Source organism: Macrotis lagotis, chromosome 3 (genome assembly GCF_037893015.1).
Source record: "Macrotis lagotis isolate mMagLag1 chromosome 3, bilby.v1.9.chrom.fasta, whole genome shotgun sequence".
Lineage (NCBI taxonomy): Eukaryota > Metazoa > Chordata > Mammalia > Peramelemorphia > Peramelidae > Macrotis > Macrotis lagotis.
Window position 1 is genome coordinate 191718203 of NC_133660.1, and position 21058 is coordinate 191739260.

A 21058-nucleotide genomic window follows, 5' to 3' on the forward strand; every position below is an offset into this window, starting at 1 on the left:
AGTTTCTCCATTTGTGAAATGGTAGAATTGGATTAAATGACCTCTTGGGTCCTCTTAGCTCCAGATCTATGATTTTGTGATTTTTTTTAAAAATACAATGCTGGACTTTACCCTCAAGTCAAGTGAAAAGCATTGTTTGAAGGGATTAGTCTGCCATCCTACTTCAAGATGATAATTACATGATGATTATAATCCTTATGATTCAAACAGGGAAATTTCTACTTCAGATGAGATAAGCCTGACCAAGAGTAAAGCTGTAAAGAAATAATTTCACTAAATAGTGAATTCAATGTTTGGATTTCAACGTTATTTTTCTAAAAATACCACTGAGTAAAGTAAAGTAAAGAGGAAATTTGGAAATAAAGTTAAGGAAGAGAAATTTTGAAAAACATTTACATTTAAAATTAATTAATGCAAATTGGGGGCAGTTAGGTGGTACAGTGGATAAAGTACCGTCCTTGGAATCAGGAGGACCTGAGTTCAAATGTGGCCTCAGACACTTAATAATTGCCTAGCTGTGAGACCTTGGGCAAGCCACTCTTAACCTCAATGTCTTAAATAAATAAAATTAAAGAAAATAAAATTAATTAATGCAAATTGAAAGAAATGATTATTAGTAACCAATGATTTGGAAAAAGCCAGAACTCCTCCCTTTTTTCTAAAGTACTAATTGTCTGAAGGTTGAGCTAACCTCCTCTATCTAGAACCCCACCCAAGTAGGGCAGCCATTGTATTTTGCTTGGGCTTAGGTGGCACATAAATTCTTTGAATACATTTCCAAAAGCTAAGGGGGAAGGGGAGAAGAGAAATATAGAAGAAGACCACATAATCAAAGTTCAGGTCCAGTCCCTCATTGTAATATTCTCTCATTAATTGTTAATTAATCAGTCCATTGCCATCCTTTTGAATCTCCTCTTCCAAAAGAACATACAAGCCCTGAGCCCATAACAGTGATTGTCTTTGGTATGAGAGGGACAGCCAAATAACCTTCCATTTATTAAAATTCTGATGTTAATAATCAAAATAATTAAATTACCCTGAAATTGTCTCTTGAACCTTTTTACCCAACTCAAAATCCAAGGAAATAATTGGTTACTAAGCAGTAATTCACCTTTTATAGTTAACCTAGGAATTAATTCAGTCAACAAACAATATCTCAATAGGGTAGCTATGGTAGTGCAATTGGATAGAGCACTAACCTTGGATTCAGGAGGATGGGAGTTTGAATTTGGCCTCAGACACTTGCCACTTACTAGCTGGGTGACCCTGAGCAAATCATTTAACTCTAATTGCCTCACTTCCAGGGTCATCTCAAATCATCCTGATTCATATCTGGCCACTGGACCTAGATTGCTCTGGAGGAGAAAGTGAGGCTGTTGACTTAGCCCAGTCACCCTTCATTCAAATCCATTTTTTGTGCTTGTCATGGCATCATCTCCTTGATGTCATGGACTTCTTAGAAAATGAAGGAGAAATATTATAATTAGTATCCCAAGTTTACAAAAGTCCTTATAGGAAAGAAAAATTTGGAGGGTAGATCATGCAAATTATTTATAGGTTTTGGCTTCTGTCATGGAAGAGCAGTAAAAATGTAATTAATCAGTCTGTTAAAAAATGTAATATGGGGGTGGCTAGGTGGATAGAGCATTGGCCCTGGATTCAGGAGTACCTGAGTTCAAATCCAGCCTCAGACACTTAATAATTACCTAGCTGTATGGCCTTGGGCAAGCCACTTAACCCCATTTGCCTTGCAAAAATCCTAAAAAAATGTAATGTGTTTGTTGGTAAAATTTTCAGAGAGAACAAAGTTTTTGGAATAGATTGGCTCAGTCCAGGCTACAGAAAACTGGGCCTAAATCCCAGTTCAACCACATATAATGTCATGACCTCCAGTAAATCATTTAAGTTCTTTGGGTTATACTTTTATAACCAGCAAAATGAAGAGTAAAAAGATAAGGCTAGAATCTATCTCAAATAAGTTTCAACTTTAGAGCTTATTTTTTAGAATTTTTTTAATTAAATATTTCCCAAGTGCATGTAAAAAAAATTTTTTTTGAATTCTAAGTTCTTTCTCAATCCTTTCCACTCCTTGTAAAGGCACATGATTTAATATTGATAATACATATAAATATACACAAAATCTATTTTGATATTACTCATATTGCAAAAGAAAAAATTCAATAAAACATAAAATGTATAGAGATATTAAAAAAAAACAAATATGTTTCAATTTACATAGAGTTCACCAGTTCTCTCTCTTAAGCTGGATAACATTTTTCATCATAGGTCTTTTGGAATAGTCTTGGTTCATCATCTTGATCAAAGAAGTTAAATCTTTCACAATTCATCATGCTTTGGTATTCCAATATACTTCTAGTTCTGCTCACATTAGTTTGCATGAGTTCCAATAAGTCTTCCCAGATATTTCTGAAACCATCCTGCTCATTATTTCTTATAGCATAATGGTGTTTCATCACAATCAGATGTCAAAATTTGTTCAGCCCTTCTCCAATTGATAGAAATCCCTTTGATTTCCCAATCTTTATAACTACCAAAAAAAAACCCTGCTATAGATATTTCTGTTCAAAGAGGTCATTTTCCCATTTTCTTTAATTGCTTTGAGAAACCCATCTAGCTGTGGTATCACTAGGTCAAAGGGTTTACACAGGTTGATTTATAGCCCTTGTTCTCCAAAATGGTTGAAGTTCATAACTCCATCAATTAGTGTACCAATTTTTCTATATCCTCAAGCATTTGTCATTTTCCTATTGTCTCACATTTGCCAATGTGATAGGTTTGAGTCATATCTGAGAGATTATTTTTTAGCATTTCTTTAATTAGTTACGATTTGGAGCATTTTTTAAACGTGATTATCTGTAGCTTTGATTTCTTTCTTTGAAACTGCCTGTTGATATCCTTTTACCATTTATTAACTGTGGAATTATTCTTATTTTTTGTTTACATAAATTTGGTTCATATATGTGAAAAATAAAATCTTTATCAAAGAAACTTTCTGTGATTTTTTTCCATCTACTTTCCCCATTTCCTTCTGATTTTGGCTGCATTAGCTTTGTTTGGTCAAAATTTCAAATTTAATGTCATAAAAATTATTTATTTTTATGCCCCATAGTCATCTCTTTCTCTTATTTGGTCCAAAAGACTTGCTTTACCCATAGATCTGACAGGCACATGTTTCTATACTCCCCAAATTATTGTATCACCATTTATGTCTTTATGAATCACCTATTTTGGCCCTATCTTGGGACATGGTGCGAGATATTGATCTGTACCTAATTTCTTCCAAACTGCTTTCCAGTTTTCCTAGAAATGTTTTTTTCAGAAATGTTTTTTTCAAATGTCAACTTCTTAATTCAAAAGCTTAGATCTTGGGAGATATCAAACAACAGGCTCCTATGATCATTAACTGCTGTCTTTGTGTACCTAATCTATTTCACAGATTCATCACTATTTCTTTGTACCAAATTGTTTTGATGATTACCACTTTGTAATAAAGTTTTAAATCTGGACTTATTAGGCTGCCTTCTTTCATTTTTTTCATAGACTTCCTAGATATTATTGACTCTTTTCTTCCATATGAATTTTGTTATTATCTTTTCTAGCTCTATAAAATAAATCTTTGGTGATTTGATTGGTATGGAACTAAGAAAATTAATTTAGGTAGAAACATTTTTATTATATTGCAATAATAATATTGCTCTGTCTGTGAGCAATTAAGATTTCTCCAGTGCTTTGGATCAAGAAGTAATACTGCTTCTCAAGGCTTCTACTCTGCCTTAACCAAATTGCTCCCCCACCTTTTCTTGTGCTATGTCCCAGAAGCAAGAATAGAAAATGGAATTGCCTGATATTTGCTCCTCAGGGTCCAAATTCTCTAGTTGCAAAATAACTTGCTTAGGTCCTAGATTAGCATAAAAGTCCCAATAATCTCTTTATGACTAATTGCCAGCTTCTCTTACACCTTCTGTCTTGAGAATTCATAAAACTGTTGCTGTCTCTGTCACCACTGCAACAACCACCTCCTCCTCCAATGTCATAGATGTCTCTGACCCCCTATGTTGTTGTTAGATAGAAAAGGTCGCATTCTGACCTTTTGCTAGCTCTGCACTCCAATTTTCAATTTTAGCTATTATTTGAAAGTTATATGAAAGGGAATATTGAATGCGTTCAGCTGAACACTTTCTCTACCCTGTCCTCTTGGTTCTGTCTCTGGAAATCTGTTCTTAGAATCTTATGATTCTAAGATCTTTTGAGTTTAGTTCTTCTATTGCTCTTATTTACAGATGTGGAAAGTGAGGCATAGAGAATAAAGTGACTCAAGTCAGTGGAACAACCAATGCTTTGGGGAGAGACAACATTCAAAGAAGAATAGTCTCCAGAGAGCAAAATTATTTTATTATCAAATGATATACTGTATCATCATTAGAAAAAAAGACATATTATGAGCAAGTGATATGTTAGATGAATCTGTTCCTCTCAGGAAATCTCTTCCTTGATTTTTCAGTTCCTTTATATGTGTCGTTCCATTAAAATGTAAAATAGTCTAAGGCAGGAATAAATTTTTCTCTTACCTTTGGAGTATAGTAAAAACTTTGATTTTGAAATTTATGGGGCAGTTAGGTAGTTCAGGGGTAACTAGGTGGCTCAGTGGATAAAGCACTGGCCCTGAAATCAGGAGTACCTGAGTTCAAATCAGATCTCAGACACTTAATAATTACCTAGATGGGTGACCCTGGGCAAGTCACTTAACTCCATTGCCTTGCAAAAGCAAAACAAAACAAAAAAGAAATTTACATTGTTTTTATTGTGGGTGTTATAATGCCAGAGATTTTCTCCTTAATGTGCATTTGTATTCTCAGTGCTTTGCAGAATATTTAACATGTATCAAGTGTTTAATAAATGGTTGTAAGCTTGATTTGACTCTTCCAGTTTTACATGGCTCCTTAGAAACTACAAGAGACAGGATTAGAATCTAAGCTTTTTTTCTTCCCCCCAATCTAATTGCTGCAATAATTTCAAGTTCCTGTCCTCTCTTTTGTTTTCTATCCAAAATGGCCCACTTGGTGTTCTCTCAATACATCACATCTCCCAGATTTCCCCCCATTCTTCCAAGTCACTCCATGAAATAATTAACTTTCTTCAAAAATCAGATCATGTCTCCCCTGTAGAAAACCTATTCAGATCCCCATAATTGCTAGTAATCTTCTACATTAATTTGTGTCTTATTTTTAATTTTTTTCTTTATGTACATCTTGCTTTTCCCTAATGGAATGTAAACATTTTGAAGTTGCATTAATTTTTATTTCAGCACCCTCCCAGCACCTAGAACTTGTTAAATTAATAAATAACCTATACCTCTGTGCAAGGGCAATAGTCTGCTCATAATAAGTATCATCATTTGGAAAGGTTCCATGAAGTAGATATTTGCTTCATACTTCTACAAATAAAAGTTGTATTCAAATTCTACTGTAAGTCTAAAAGTAAATCTAATAGCAAACTATTTATTTGCTGGAAGAGTTCTAGCAAATAAAGTTGTCTACCATAGAATATCAGAAACAATTTCTAGAGTTTTCTGGTGGTTAAAAAAACCTGGGAACCCTCTTTGACTACCATGGATCAAAGGGAAAACTTCTATTTTCAAATTCACTTAGTTTTCATTATTTGTGTGCTCTGATACCAGATGATTTTCCCCTAATTAACTTGTTTAAAAATTCTTGATATTTTTTATTTTGACACATCAGCCACTTTCACTGAGGAACTGTTCTTTAATAATGTTCCACAAAAATGAAAGGTAGTTTTTAAAGTTGTTGTTATTTCAACTAATTCAAGTTCAAGCAAATGTCCAGGTGGTTTTTTTTTGTTTGTTTGCTTTTTGTTTTTTGCTAATAGAAAGGAAGTCTGTATGTTCTAATTGTGCATTTTCTTTGATCTGAGAATTGATGCTTTGTAACAATGTCTTTATTTATATTGTTTTAACTAATAACTTCTGGTTCTACTTTGTTTTGCATCAGTACATATAAATCTTCATACTTTTTAATCCTTAATATTTTTTCTTTCTTTGTGACAAATGAGTCATATAATTTTGAACCCAGAGTTCATGAAAGATAGAAATCAGTTGGAGAGGCAAGGAGAAATAAAGAAACATAATTCTGACACCTCTTGGAACTACCTGTATTCAAATCATGTTGCAGTATGCAAATGTTAGTAATAAAACAACCAAGAACCCCCAGAGTAAATCACTTCCAATTACATTACTGAAATGAGTCTCTGAGCTCTCTTTTCTACATCTCTAAACACATTTTCTGATGGGAATAGTACAACTTTTTTATGTTAATTGGAAAAATTTAGAGAGGTTAAGAGTTGCATTTTCCTACTTGCTTCTCTAAGCTAAAGACAAGTATTTCCCAGCTCATCACCCAAAAACTAGAAGTAAAAACAGGTGGCGAATGTTTATGTTGGAAAAAAAAGTATTGGGTTAAAGATCTAGTGATCTGATAACTCCTGCTTAAATAAAATCACTAAATTTGATTAGTATGTTTTTGCTATTGTTTCTTCTTTTTGGAAAGAATCAATCTATAGGTCCATTGAACACAATGGTAAATGTTGAGTTTTTAATTGATTCTGTCTTTATAGAATTGAAGTCCCACATAACCAAATTAAATTCTTCTACTTTAATTGTAGTTCAAAATTTACTAACCATATGTAAATAAGGTTATAATGAAAATATAATTAGCCAGACATGGCACAGGAAAGCTTTACTAAGATCTCTGCGTACACAAAGTATCTTTCAAGTTGAATTGAGAGAAAAAGAATATGGACCCAAGACATAGAATTTTTGATGTGTGTAATGTAGAAATTTGATTTGCTTGAGAATGCATATTTGTTACAAGAGACTTGAGGTTGTGGCTGTTTTTTACTTTCTTAATTATTGGGGCAAGAATTTGATTGGGGTGCCTGGAAAGAGAAAAGAAAAAGCTTATTAAATTAAAACTGATTAAAGGATTAAAAACAAAAATAGTGCTTTTTTAGAAGACAATCTAGAGAATATATTTATCAACTCTTTAGATAAAGGGAAACTTAGAAATCATCTAGTCCAACTTTCATTTTTTAGGTGAGGAAACTGAGGCTCAGAGAGAAAAGGTAACTTGCACAAATCGCCACTTTTGAATTTCAATCCAAGCCCCAGGCTCTTAATCCATAGTCCTTTCTGTTACAGCATAATACAACAGGATGAATCTCTTCACCATGAAACACCCTTCTTATGTTACTGGATTTTTATTCAATTAATTATTATCATATAATTATAACTCTTGGCATTTGGGTGACTGGACTTGGCATCAGGTATATCTGAGTTCAAATTTAGCCATAGATCCTTGCTAGCTGGGATCAAGTCAGAACCTCATTTTTGCCTCAGGTTCTTGATCTGTAAACAAGGATAATGGTACACCTACCCACCAAGATGGCTATTAGGATCAAGAAAGATAATATTTATCAAGTACTTACCAGAGTACCTGGACATGCTAGGTGCCATATAAAAGTTACGCTTGATGGGATTCTGAGGCCATCTGGTTCATCTCCCCACTCCACTATCTCCAGTGTTATCTCTGAGCAATCTGAGATCCAGAAAAGACAACTGACTTGTCTATGGTTACATAAATAGTAAGTTTCAAATATGGAGAGAAAGGCAGAAGATTTGAAGAAAAGACCACTGAACACTGAATCAGTAAATCTGTGATCCTTTCCTAGCCCTAACACATATATTCTTGTGATTTGGAGCAAATCACTCCAGCTCTGTTTCAAATTCTATATTTAAAATCTGGACCTGGTACTTACAGTACCTACTTCTAATAGTTGATTGTGTACAAAAACACTTTCTGACAGTAAAGAATATTATAAATGAAAAACTGTAGCATATCTGACACCATGTAATAAGGAGATGGGCTATCTGGAGGCTAGGCTACAAATCTGAGTTCTACCTGCATGGACCGAATGAACCTCAGAGAACTTTAATATTCTCATCAGAAATGTGTTACTGGCTTATACTGTGACCTCTAGCACAACATCTCCCCTCCCTCTCCTTTGGTTTCTCAGCTCTCAAATGAGGATAATGGGGTATGTTACCACTGAAAGCAATCCAATTGAGAGAACAAGGGAAAACTATCAATCAAGTGTCTTAAAGACAGTGATAGACAGTGTCATCCAGGAAACATTGTCCCCTTGGGGTTTTTTGGGCCAGACAAAATATTTTTTTCCCTGTGCTTTTATCCACCTCACCTCAACCAACTTCAAAATAGCCCTTGAGAGGGAGTCAAAAAGAATCAACCTATTCTATTGCCCCAAAATCATTGTTACTAAACACTAACCCACATCCTAACCATGTCATAAGAAATTATTATGAAGTATTATAGGATTGTTGTTTAATGATGATTAGAGTAAGAATAATAACTTCAAATATTCTATTATATGAAAAATGGCAAAGTGAAAAAGTCACTAAGTGAAAGTGACAAAAAAATGAGGCAGACAAGATGTACAAATACAGAAATATTCCATTTCTCTCTAGTTTTAAAGACAATAGTGTTGACTGAGAACTCTATTCTGAAACTCACAAGGACTTCAGTAGTTAATACAGTCTACTAAGCCTATCAGAAGAACTGCAAATCCCAAATGAAAGATCTGTGACTACTTGGATTTTTTTTCACTATGTCCTTACCCTTGATGATGACTTTGAGTATCCTTGAACTCTTCATTATAATATAAATGCAATCTAAATACAACCTGGGAGTTCAGTAAAACTTGAAATTTCCTAGCTTGTATTTCTGTACTTGTTCCTCCCCTACACTTAAATGAGCCTTTTGCTCAAGGTGGCCTTTGGTGCTGGCTGGTGACTACAAAATTAGAGCCTGAAGTGCATGATCCTCTGAAGGTATGATGTTAAGTTTTAATCCTCTCTATTACTATTTATGGATGGTTAGGCATATATAATAGGAACAGGCTATCATCAAATTTTAGAAGTTGAAAGAACCTTGGAGATCAGTTAGGACAATCCCAATATTTTATAAAGGAAAAAAATGAGTTCCAAGTTTAAGTAACTTTTCAAGTTAATGGCAGAACTGGGACTATAACTCAGATGTTTCAAATCCCATACCAATATTCTTTCTACTATGTCTTGATACTTAGCAAAAAGTGAAATATAAGAATTAAAGTTTCCCTAAAAAGGATTTTTAAATGAAAAGCATTGCCAAATTCAGAAGCCAGAAACAAATCTAGAGCCTCTGATGTAATAATATTCAAAGTATAATTCTTTTGCAAACATTTAGGTGATTGCATGACAGTGGCCTGCAGAGCAGCCATTCCACATTATCACTTAAGTACTATATATTTAGAAGTGGTTTATGAGTTATGAAAAATAGCAGCACTAGATTTAGGGATTCAATGATATTTCCAACCTTGGATTTGTCACTTCCATTCCCCTTTTACCTGCTGAAATATTATTCATGAAATACTGAAATCCAATTTTAAGTTTGGATGGAATCTTCCTGGATCTCCTACTTTCATCTTACTTATCGTGTTACAGTGTGTAATATGGCTATCAGTGTTGGTGTCTTGTTTCTTAATTAATAGTAGTTTTTTATCTATGTTCTGTGTTTTAAAATGTTGCACATAAACAAAGGTTCTTAATAAATGCAAAGGTCTTACTTGACTATAGAACACCTTCCAACCCTAGGTTCAATTAAAAGTAGATAAGATAGGGGCTTCTAGGTAGCATAGTGGATAAAGAACTGGCCCTGGAGTCAGGAGTACCTGGGTTCAAATCTGGTCTCAGACACTTAATAATTACCTAGCTTTGTGGCCTTGGGCAAGCCACTTAACCCCATTTGCATTGCAAAAACCTAAAAAAATTTAAAAAAGTATATGGGAGAACAACATATATGTAAAGATAGCATCCATCCAAGATCTGCTTCCCCTATATATTAAAGTGCTTTATATGAGAGGAAATTTTTCCAATATAACTCCTAGGTCTCCAACATGACTTTACCATTTCTGGCAATTACCTTTCCTGTAATTGGCTTTGACTTGTCCCTGTCAAATTGTGCTTCTGTTAAGGCTATTCCTGTTTCAATGCTTTTATTTGTTGGTCCTACAAATAGAACTATTACTACCACTTTCTTGAGCTATCATCTCAATTTCCTTTTTCCCCCAAAGAAAAATTGTTGCTCAATGTTTTTTTTTAAAAAAGGCAATGAAAATATCCCTGAGGATTTAGTGTACATACTCTCAGCTCCTTTATTTATTCAGACCCACAACCAGTTTTCATCAACATAAAAATAAAAATAAATAATTCTTGTCAACTTCTTCTTTCTCTGAAAGAATAGCCCTCTAGTCCATGTCCCTATCCCTTTTAGATTAGAGGGATGAATTCCTTGGGATTACCTTTTGATATCCTTGGAAGCTATTACAGCTGCTATGCAGATTATTATTGGGTGGAGTTTATAGCCTTTGCCCAGTGTTCCTAATAATATAGCAAAGGTCTAATTAAAACTAATTAAAGAAGAGTGATAGGGAGAGATGAAAATTCTAAAATCCAAACTGGATCTTCACAAGGATAATTGTCATTGATCAGATATCTTAAAACCTAATTGGATTCATCTTTAATTAAGTAGCTGTCAGTGCCCCTTAAGCTCCCCTCTCTTTGACTTATTGAGATTTCAGATAACCACTAAAGAAGTAGCTTGAGCTTTCAGGATCTTTTGGGTCACTGATTTATTCTCTCAGTATCCCACAGTCTCTACCAAAGCTGTGGTTATATAGACTTTGGAATTATAAAAAATAACTAAGGATAAAGTATAGGTCTCAGATCCAAATTAAAATATTGTTTAGTGTCAGAGTTCTTTTAAGAGAAAAATCAAGCCTGCTTCTGGAAAGAAAATTAGCATTTAAAAACTAAAATTTATGTGTATATTTTTATATGTGCTTATGTAAGTATACTACACATAACAACTCAGTGAGACTGTGCAGTAATAATAATCTCCACAATGGCAGCATAGATTTATAGCTGGATAGGACCTTAGAGATCATTTATTCCAACTTCCCAATTTTTCAGTCCAGTAACCAAGACCCAAACAAGTTATTTGCTCAAAATGACAGAGATTGTAAAATGCTAGAACTGTATATGAAGGATGTACTTGGATTCAAATCCAGCCTTCCATCCACTGTATTGCATAATGCTGAGTGACTTGTCCATGGTTACACACCTGGTAGAATGGGGATTTGTATCTAAATCATCAACCCCAAGTCTAGCAGATTTTCCAATCTAACAAGTTGCAATAAATATAATGGGTAGTGAATGGGAAACATATGGAGAAGAAACTCTGAGACTATTTTTCTTATGAGCAAGTTATACTTTGAGGATAATATGGGTATTGCTTCTTTTTCAGAAAGGCTATACAATGCTGACTAGCAAATTATAATCAATGAGGACAGGAAGGAAGAACAAAACTAGATGCATAAGACATCCTTTTGAATCCAATTAAACCCATTGGAATACTAAAACTCAAATCTTCATATTCCTAGTTGAAACTTGCAAAAATCATTTAAAGTTGTACAGACTAGGTCTCTGGGACAGTTTTTCTTGTACAGTGGAAAGAGTTCTGACTTTGTAATCTGAAAAAATGATTTAAGTTTAAATCCTGGTCCTGCAAGTTGCTATCTTTGTGGCCTTGAAGAAATCATCTCATTCTTTAGGGCCTCAGTTTGATCATCTCTAAATCTGAAAGGGTCGATCAAGGTGAACTATAAGGTTATCTCTTTCAGTTCCAAAGTTTTATTCTATGAGCTATGATTTTGAAATGAACTATAAAGGTGTTTTAGCTAGGAGGAGTTTAATAAAAATGTGAGTGAGGAGGGAGATGGGGGGGTGGATGGAATGCTATGATTTACAAGAAGTAATGTCTCAAAGGAGGAAATAAAATCTATTTATTGGGAATTCAATATAGTATATTTAATTAAAACATTTAGAATTTATTGTCTTAGCAACACTCAGAAATGTTTATAAGTAAACTATACACTAACTTGAGAGAAGTTATAAATAATAAATGATTCTGAAAGATTCAGAGATCTCCAATTTTCTTTTCATTTATTTATTTATTTGTTTGTTTGTTTGTTTGTTTGTTTATTTTCATCCATGTGCACACATATATTTTTAAGTTACAAAATATCCTTCCACCCTCCCTACTTACCCCTCTCCTCTCAGCTGCGAACAGTCAGGTTAGCATTGTACATACAAATTTTTGATAAACATGTTTTCAGATTACTTATTTTCAGTATGAGGAATTAGGATCAAGGGAAAGAGATACATAAGGATAATTTTTATAAAGTGTTCATCAGATTCTGAAGGGTTGGTTTTTGTTTGTGTGTGTGTGTGCGTGTGTGTGTGTGTGCGTGTGTGTGTTTGTGTTTTATTTTGTTTTGCTTTTCTTCCTATGGATGGGGATAAGATTATCCATCACCAGTGTAATGTTGTTGTCCTAACTCTCTGAACAGGTCTCCGATTTTCTAAAAGCATCCTTTTAAAACTCAGTCTCTGAAGGTTGAATTAACTTTATCTTCAATTGTGGTCAGACCCTACCTGTTTACTATGAATTTAATGTAGGATAGGGAAGATTTTTTGGGACAAATTCTTTGATTAGACTGCCCAAAGCTGGAGGGTGATCTGGGTATAGGGATATTTGTTCAAGAGTGACATGATATCTCTCTCTTAGTCCCTCCTTGGAGTGAGCCTACTTCTTGTAATACTCATTCTTTCACTGGAGCAGCTAGATAGTGCAGTGGATAGAGCACTAGCCTTGCAGTCAAAAGGACAGGACTTCAAATCCGACCTCAGACACACTCTAGGCTGTATGACCTTAGACAAGTCACTTAACCCTGATTGCCTTACATCCAGGACCATCTCCAGTTGTCCTTATTTAAATCTGAACACTGGATCCAGATGGTTCTGGAGGAGAAAGTGAGGCTGGTGACTTAACACAGCCCCACCTCATTCAAGTCCAATATTTGTGTTTCTTATGCTATCCCCTCCCTACCCTAGTGATTTTCTTCAAAAATGAAGGACAAACATCATTCTCTCATTACTTGTTAACCAATCAGAGCTGATTACCACCTCTGAAGCACCCACTTTTTCAAGGGCATATAAAAGCCCTTGTCACCATGAGGGTCTTTTGGTCCTCAAGAATGTCACTAATCTATTTTATTTAAATGATAACATTACTAAAAGTGACCAATTGCCCAGAAATTATATCACTCAAACTTCTTAAATGTCACAATCCTCAAATGATTTTGTCTAAAAGCAGCTGGTAGAGAAATTGAACCAATAAGACTTTAGGAGATAAATATCTTTCTCATTTATGCCTCATCACAAGCTATCCAATTATAATTATGCCTTTGACCTACGTTACAGTGTTTATGTGTTTTTAATTCCTCCACATAACATTCACAGAGGCAATGTAGCATAGTGGAGTATCTGGCCCCAGAGACTGAAAACTTAGGTTCAGTATGTACCCTTGGAACATGCTGGCTCACTAACATTAGGCAAGTCATTTGACCAGTCAGAGTCACGAGGAACATTTTCCGACCATAAACTGGCAAATAATTTCTAATCTGCATTAATGGAGATAACTTCTTCATTGGAAATTCTTCATACCAATGCAATAACAGTTACATGGCAAAGGACTAAAAAATATAGTATTAGTTGTCACCTAACTCTCTATATTATAGCCATAATAAACATTATAAATATTTAAAATGTCATTCATTCTATTTCTGACAATCAGTATTAAGGAAATTCTGACGTGATATTACAATATCCTAAATAATCTCATCTCCTATTAATTCTGCTTAAACAAGTTTCAAATGTTTCATTATTATATCTGGATTCTATTAAAGACTTTTCTATTAAATTCATGAATTATGATAACAATTTTCTAATATATTAGTAAACATGAAATTCATTAATATGCTAGCATAATATCTAACAAAATAGGAATAGTTCAGAAAATGAGTCTTGTATCACTCTGTCTTTCTGTCACATTAGCAACTTTCATTATGCTAGGAAAAAACTAATTATTTATATCTCACTTTAAAATATTTTGGAGGTGACAGTTTTCAATTATTCACAAACTTTCTTAATATAAGGGACCTTGTTTAATTTTTGATGTCTAGGAAAATTAGGCAATAAGTAAATTATTATCCAATTATTTTCTTTTTATTTCCTTCTGTACAATCAAGTAATCTGTTTTTTTTTCTGAAAAGTAACACACAGAGACACAAATTTATGTATTTACATATTCCAAAAATGGATTCTTAAAATGAATGTATATTTGAAGCAGTAAATGCCACATATATGTATATATGTAAGAAGTGCTATAGATATATGTATGTGTATGTGTATGTTTATATTTACTTATTTTTCCTGATTATCCTCTATGATTTTCTATTACTGCTTTGGAACTTTATTTGTAAATGCTTATCCTGAAAGATGGCATTATTTTGTTGTAATTTTTTATAAATCATATCACACCTTTATTATGAATATTTAAAAGTCAATCTAAAATTAGCTTGATGTTGTGTTCAGTCTAAAATGTTTTGGGAAGTTTATTTTTGAAATATGTTCTGTTAGTGTCATAGGCATCACAAGGATATATAAGTGGTGCAGTGGATAAAAGGAAAGATAAAAGTTCAGATCTGGCCTCAGACACTTACTAGCTATGTGGCCTTTAGTTTTCCCATCTGTAAAATGAGCAAGAGAAAGAAAAGGAAAGAGAAAAGAAAACCTGAAGAGCTGAACATGATTGAAAATAACTCAACAACAAGAAGATATCATACCGGTGTGATTTTACATAGAAGACAATTTTGCTTAGAAATTAACACTTTTTCAATGAGTAAATGTAGTGGTTGTATGTGTGTACACACCTGTGCCTATGCATGAACAAATTCACCTAGAGACATGTGGGCAGTTAGAAACAACTGCTTTAGTAACATTTCAAGGACTAGAAATCTATCCACTTAACAGCTTAGAGTAAAGATTGTGCAATTTTACTTCTCAACCCCAGCAATGTATCTCTGTCTTGACCAGAGCAACCACCTGGTGGGTGAAAAGAGAGTTCAGTCTCAATGCTCAATTATCCCCTGACCTCCGCTGAGACTGCTAACAGGATGAATAGCACCTCTTAACCAATACATAACCCAATGCCACTGAAATGTACTATGCTTTGTAATTGGTAGCAGGGACATTTTTTAATAGCCAAAGAGCAGAGTAGTTAAGAAGGATGGGATTGAAAGAAAGAGTTCTTACCAGAGAAGAATGGCAGCACAAGAAATTCAGAAGTTAAGAGTCCGCATTTTAAATAAAAAAAAAAGGATTCCAAAGTCAAACTTAAAAAAAACAGGTTTCACTCAAATGGAAAAGCTAGGCAGAGGTTATGATTTCGGGGTGCCCAGGAAATTGATTGTATAATTTAAAGCTAATACATTACCTGGATTTTCAAGAAATTTCAACTTTTTTAAAGAGACCAAAAAGACACTCCCATCATTGGGAGATGAATTTTTTCCCTTTAATATCAGTACAATAAATTAATTCCAATTATATTTTTAGAAGTCACTGAAGGACAACACTCTGAGCTGTCTTCCCTCATTATTTGTAATGTCCTTGAGGCGAATAACAAGCTTATACTTGATCTTAAATGTAAGTTCAAAATTATAATACACTATTTTGTACATAGCAAACTCATTAATTGCTTTCTCTTAGACCTGTAGAAAACACATACCTTTTAAAGCACTTGTCCCTCACCTGAACTTATATTTTGAGACATTTCATACATGCTACTTTTGACATGTTGCATTACAAGTAAAGTTAATGACTGTTCTGAATTTGTCATTTTCCCTTAAATAGTATAGTGAAGTGGAAGCAGCATGGTAGAGTGGAAGCCGTACAGGCTCTAGAGTCAAAAGAGATTTGAATTCTGACTCTCCTGAGAGTCTGTAGGCAAGTCACTTATTCTCTTTGGTCTTCAGGACTATCTTTTGTATAATATGAAGTTAAATTCCTTCTAAATTTAAATGTGATGGATTATAAGACTTTCCTCAAACTTACTTGTGATCAGAAACTCTGAGGGTCTCTTTCTCCTTTTGAAAATCATCTAGGCCACCTTGGGCCTCAATTCTTACTTAGCCTTTAACAAATTGAATGAGTGTTGCTTCAGACAAACGGAAACCTGTAAAGACCATCGCTTACAAAGGCCAAGCTGTCCCAGGGCCATTGCCAATCATCCAGACCTATGTCTGCCTCTCTTAAATTCTATTCACTTGATATTCAAGACATCACCCTCCTGACGTCATTGATCTTCTTCAAGAATGAAGGGCAAACAACAAACCAGAAACCTCAAAACCAAAATGAATTTACTCCCCACTTTGCCTCTTTCTTCAAAGAGCCTTTTAGCATTTTCTCATGCCCATTAAAAATACTTAACATTTGATTATTCACACACAAGTGTTATTCCTAACACTCTCCCTCCTCCTTCTCTCCCTGTCCCCATTCCTCATTTAGTGGAAAATAGGTTTCTAGAGGGCAGGGTATGTTTCATTGTTTTCGTTGTATCTAGGAGGTAGTGCCTTAACTATCTGTGTGGCCTTGTACATGTTGTCTCTTCCATTAGAATGGAATCTCCTTAAAGTCACAGGATGTCTGACTTTTGTCTTTGCATCTCCTAGAATACAGCTGGCATTGAATAAAGGAGAATTCATTGATTGGCCTTCGATAATTCCCTTAGCCCTCTGAACCTTAGTTTCCTCATTTATAAATTCAGGAGCCCTATATTATCTAAAATGTCTCTTCCACCTCTAAGTCTATGATCCTGTCATCATGTGTTTGAATTTATTACATACATTACATCATTCACTGTATGATGCAACAAAGGAAAGTAGTCATTATTTTTATTATTAATGGTGTTACATGCATTAAAGGTACAAAAGAAGTTTATTTTACTGAAAGTTCCCATCTTCAATATTTCAGTGAATCCTAGCTCCTACAAATGCAGGAATACTGAATGAAAAAACTTGTAAAATTCTTAACTTCTACACAAGCCATACCTTAGCTCTACTCACTCATTTACTGTGAACTGTCTTCCATTGTTTGTTTCATTCAATAACCAGACTTATCTTCTTAAAGAAAATCTAAGTGCTCCTGGATTTGTGGTAGCATTGGAAAATTAGGCATTGGAACTGGTGGAGGTTGGAGTGATCTATTAGAGCTTCCAGGTCTCACATTGAAGCTCTGAGTTCCAGAATCCTTCACAAAAGGTTATCAGTATTTTGTAGATTAGTACAAGTTCTGAAAGATAAAAATATCTTTTTTTGACATGGTTCTGAGTCATCTCTGTATGGGAAAAGAGAGAGCTCAGGAAGAAGCCTGTGAACCCACAATCTGGTTGTAACCATAATGAACAGTAAATGGTGAAATGTTCCTAAATGTGTGAGGGGAGTGCCTATAAATCTAACACCCTATCACACGTCCCACATTAGTTGTTTCAAGTCACTATTTCCTCAAATCATCTGATTAGGTTGTACTTGACCTTGTACTTTATTGAGGATATTAAGAAAGATTGGAACTACATTATTTCTCCTACTTTATATCAAACCTCTATATCTTCATTTAATTTCTTTGTCTTTGCTTGGTCTCCTTTCTCTTTGTCAAGGCTGGGATTAACCATTTTATTTGTTTCCTTGATTTCATTCATTTGGGGGAAATTACTGCATCAGACATTTCCTCTATCTCTTTCAGTTTTGTTCCCTCACTGTCTACTAGTTCCAGGGACATGCTGGTAAATATTTAACCACTGACTGTTTGAAATCAAGAATAGACTTTTAAGTTTGACCAGCATTATTAACATTTCCCCCCTCACTTTCTTCAATAAACAAAACAATAAATGCCAATATCTGCCAGTTTTTAAGGTGTAAATGCTCATAATAAAAATTTAACAGTCAGCTGTAATGCACCCCTGACTGGGTACTTATATCATCAACCAGAATTACAGGAGTCATGCTTCTTTATGCTTAAAGGAAACCCTTATCTGAACCCTATTATATTCTCAAATTATCATTCTTTTTCTCTCATCTCTTTCAGTTACTAAACTCCGAGAAATATTTCTTTACAGTCAGCTCTTCAACTTCTCATCTGAAATCCATTTGGAATCACAGAATCTCACAGTTACTAAGAATATCAGAAGACATCTAGTCAAGTTCTCTATCTGAACAATTATTCCCTTTACCAACTGAAAAGTGGCCTTCAAGACTTTGCTTAGAGATGTGTCTGAGAGGGAACCCAGTACTCCTCTCCCCAAGGTAATCCATTAAATTTTGGACTGAATTGTTTCCTTGCATCAATCAACCTAAATGTGCCTCTCAACATCTTTCACTCATTACAGAAAGTGAGGCAGAATAGAAGATTTAGCACTGGACTTAGAATAAGGAAGAACTGATTACATTTCTTCCTTAGATTCTTTCTTTCTATAAAATAAAAATAGCTATAGCATTAGGTAGCATTCATTTAATGTTTTCAGGCTTACAAAACATTATATACAGGTATGCCTCTTAATGTCTCTGTAACCCAGGCAACTCTCTAAGACTAAGTTGCAGAAATGGTGCTCATCTGCAAAGGCAGAAGAATTTTCCCTCTAGGAGAAAATAAGGAGTAAAGAGGGACATTCTAGGCATGGAGGAAGGGCAGTTCAATGGCAGAAATTTAGGAGATGGCGAATCTTGGTTGAATTATATGACGAAGACTAGTTTGACTAGACTGTTTCTGTAGAAGGGAAGGGGTGCAAAAATGAGATCAGAAAGATATGTATTATTCCAGATAATGAAGGGCTTTAAAAGCCAAAGTGAGAAGTTTATATTTTATTTTGGAGAGAATAAGGAGTTCCTGGAATTTACCAAGTAGGGCTGTGATATGGTCAGAGCTGCACTTGAAATTATTTGGGCAGCTATATGTAACCCTTTTAAGTTATACTGAATGAACTCTCTATATTTTAAGAAAGATTTTATTTATTTTGAGTTTACAATTTTTCCCATAATCTTGCTTTCCTCCCCCCACTCTCACAGAAGTCAGTCTATTAGTCTTTACATTGTTTCCATGGAATTCATTGATCTAAGTTGAATGTGATGAGAGAGAAATTACATCCTTAAGGAAGAAAAATAAAGTATAAGAGATAGCAAAATTACATAAAATGTTAACAGTTTTTTCTAAGTTAAAGGTCTTTGGTCTTTCTTTGAACTCCACAATACTTTCTCTGTATGCAGATGGTATTCTCCAGCGTTGATAGCCTGAAACTGTCCCTGATTATTGAACTGATGGAATGAACAAGTCTATCAAGGTTGATCATCACCACCATGTTGTTGTTAGGGTGTACAATGTTTTTCTGGTTCTGCTCACTTCATTCAGCATCAGTCCATGCAAATCCCTCCATACTTCCCTAGCTCCCATCCCTCCTGGTGTCTAATAGAACAAGAGTGATTCCATGACATTCTTATACCACAATTTGTTAAGACATTCCCCAATTGAAGGACATTCACTTAATGTCCAAGTCTTTGCCACCACAAACAAGGCTGCTATGAATATTTTTATACAAATGATGTTTTTATCCTTTTTCATAATCTCTTCAGGGTATAGACCCAGGAGTAGTTTTGCTGGATCAAAGGGTATGCACATTATTGTTGCCCTTTGAGTACAATTTCAAACTGCTCTCCAGAAAGGTTGGATGAGTTCACAGCTCCACCAACAATGTATTAATGTTCCAGATTTCCCACATCCCTTCCAACATTGATCATTGTTCTTTCTGGTCATATTGGCCAATCTGAGAGGTGTGAGGTATACCTCAGAGATGCTTTAATTTGTATTTCTCTAATAAGTATTGATTTAGAACAATTTTTCATATGACCATGGATAACTTTGATTTCTTCATCTGGAAATTGTCTTTGCATATCCTTTGACCATTTGTCAATTGGGGAATGGCTTTTTTTTTTTTTAAATTTGACTCAGTTCTCTGTATATTTTAGAAATGAGTCCTTTGTCAGAAATACTGATTGTAAAAATTGTTTCCCAATTTACTACATTTCTTTTGATCTTGGTTACAGAGGTTTTGTCTGTGCAAAAGCTTTTTAATGTAATCAAAATTATCTAAATTGTTTTAATGATGTTCTCCATCTCTTCCTTGGTCATAAACTTTCCCTTTCAATAGATGTGATAGGTAAAGTATTCCTTGATCTTCCAGTTTGTTTATAGTAATGTTTTTTATGTCTAGATCCTGTATTCATTTGGATCTTATCTTGGTATAGGGCATGAGGTGTTGGTCTAATCTAAGTTTCATCCATACTAACTTTCAATTTTCCCAACAGTTTTTATTGAAGAGAGAGTCTTTATCCCAATAGCTGAACTCTTTGAGTTTAATCAAACAGAAGATTACTATAAGCATTTCCTTCTAATGCACCTAGTCTATTCCACTGATCCACCACTCTATTACTTAGCCAATACCAGACAGTTTTGATGACTGATTCTTTATAATTTTAGATATGGTGAGGCTAAGCCACCTTCTTTTGTACATTTTTTTGTTGACTTCCTGGAAATTCTTGACATTTTGATTCTCCATAAGAATTTACTTACAACTTTTTCAAACTCATTAAAGTATTTTTTTTTTTGGAATTTTGATTGGTAGGGCACTAAACAGGTATTTTTGGTAGAATTGTCATTTTTATTATATTAGCTCAACCTATCCATGAGCAGTTGATGTTTGTGCAGTTTCTTTAAAATCTGATTGTATTTGCATCTCAATTATTTTTAAAACTCCTTTAATGTGGCTTCTAACCATTCTACTCTCGAAGATCATCACTGACACATAACTTGCTAAATCTGTCATACTGTCTCTTTCTAAAGTCTCTCTTCTTTCTTTACTATCATGGGGAATGGGTATCTATATATCCATTTCAAGAAATTACT

At 34.3% G+C, this 21058-nt stretch overlaps 1 long non-coding RNA gene across 2 annotated transcripts in view; it reads left to right on the top strand.

Annotated features, from left to right (window-relative positions):
- Window positions 1–21058, top strand: part of LOC141516372 (uncharacterized) — a 155246-nt gene that overhangs the window by 131954 nt on the left and 2234 nt on the right. For both annotated transcript variants that reach the window (XR_012476674.1, XR_012476673.1), the window contains exon 5: window positions 18222–18408. This is a non-coding gene — a long non-coding RNA (uncharacterized LOC141516372). The remainder of the gene's footprint in view (window positions 1–18221; window positions 18409–21058) is intronic.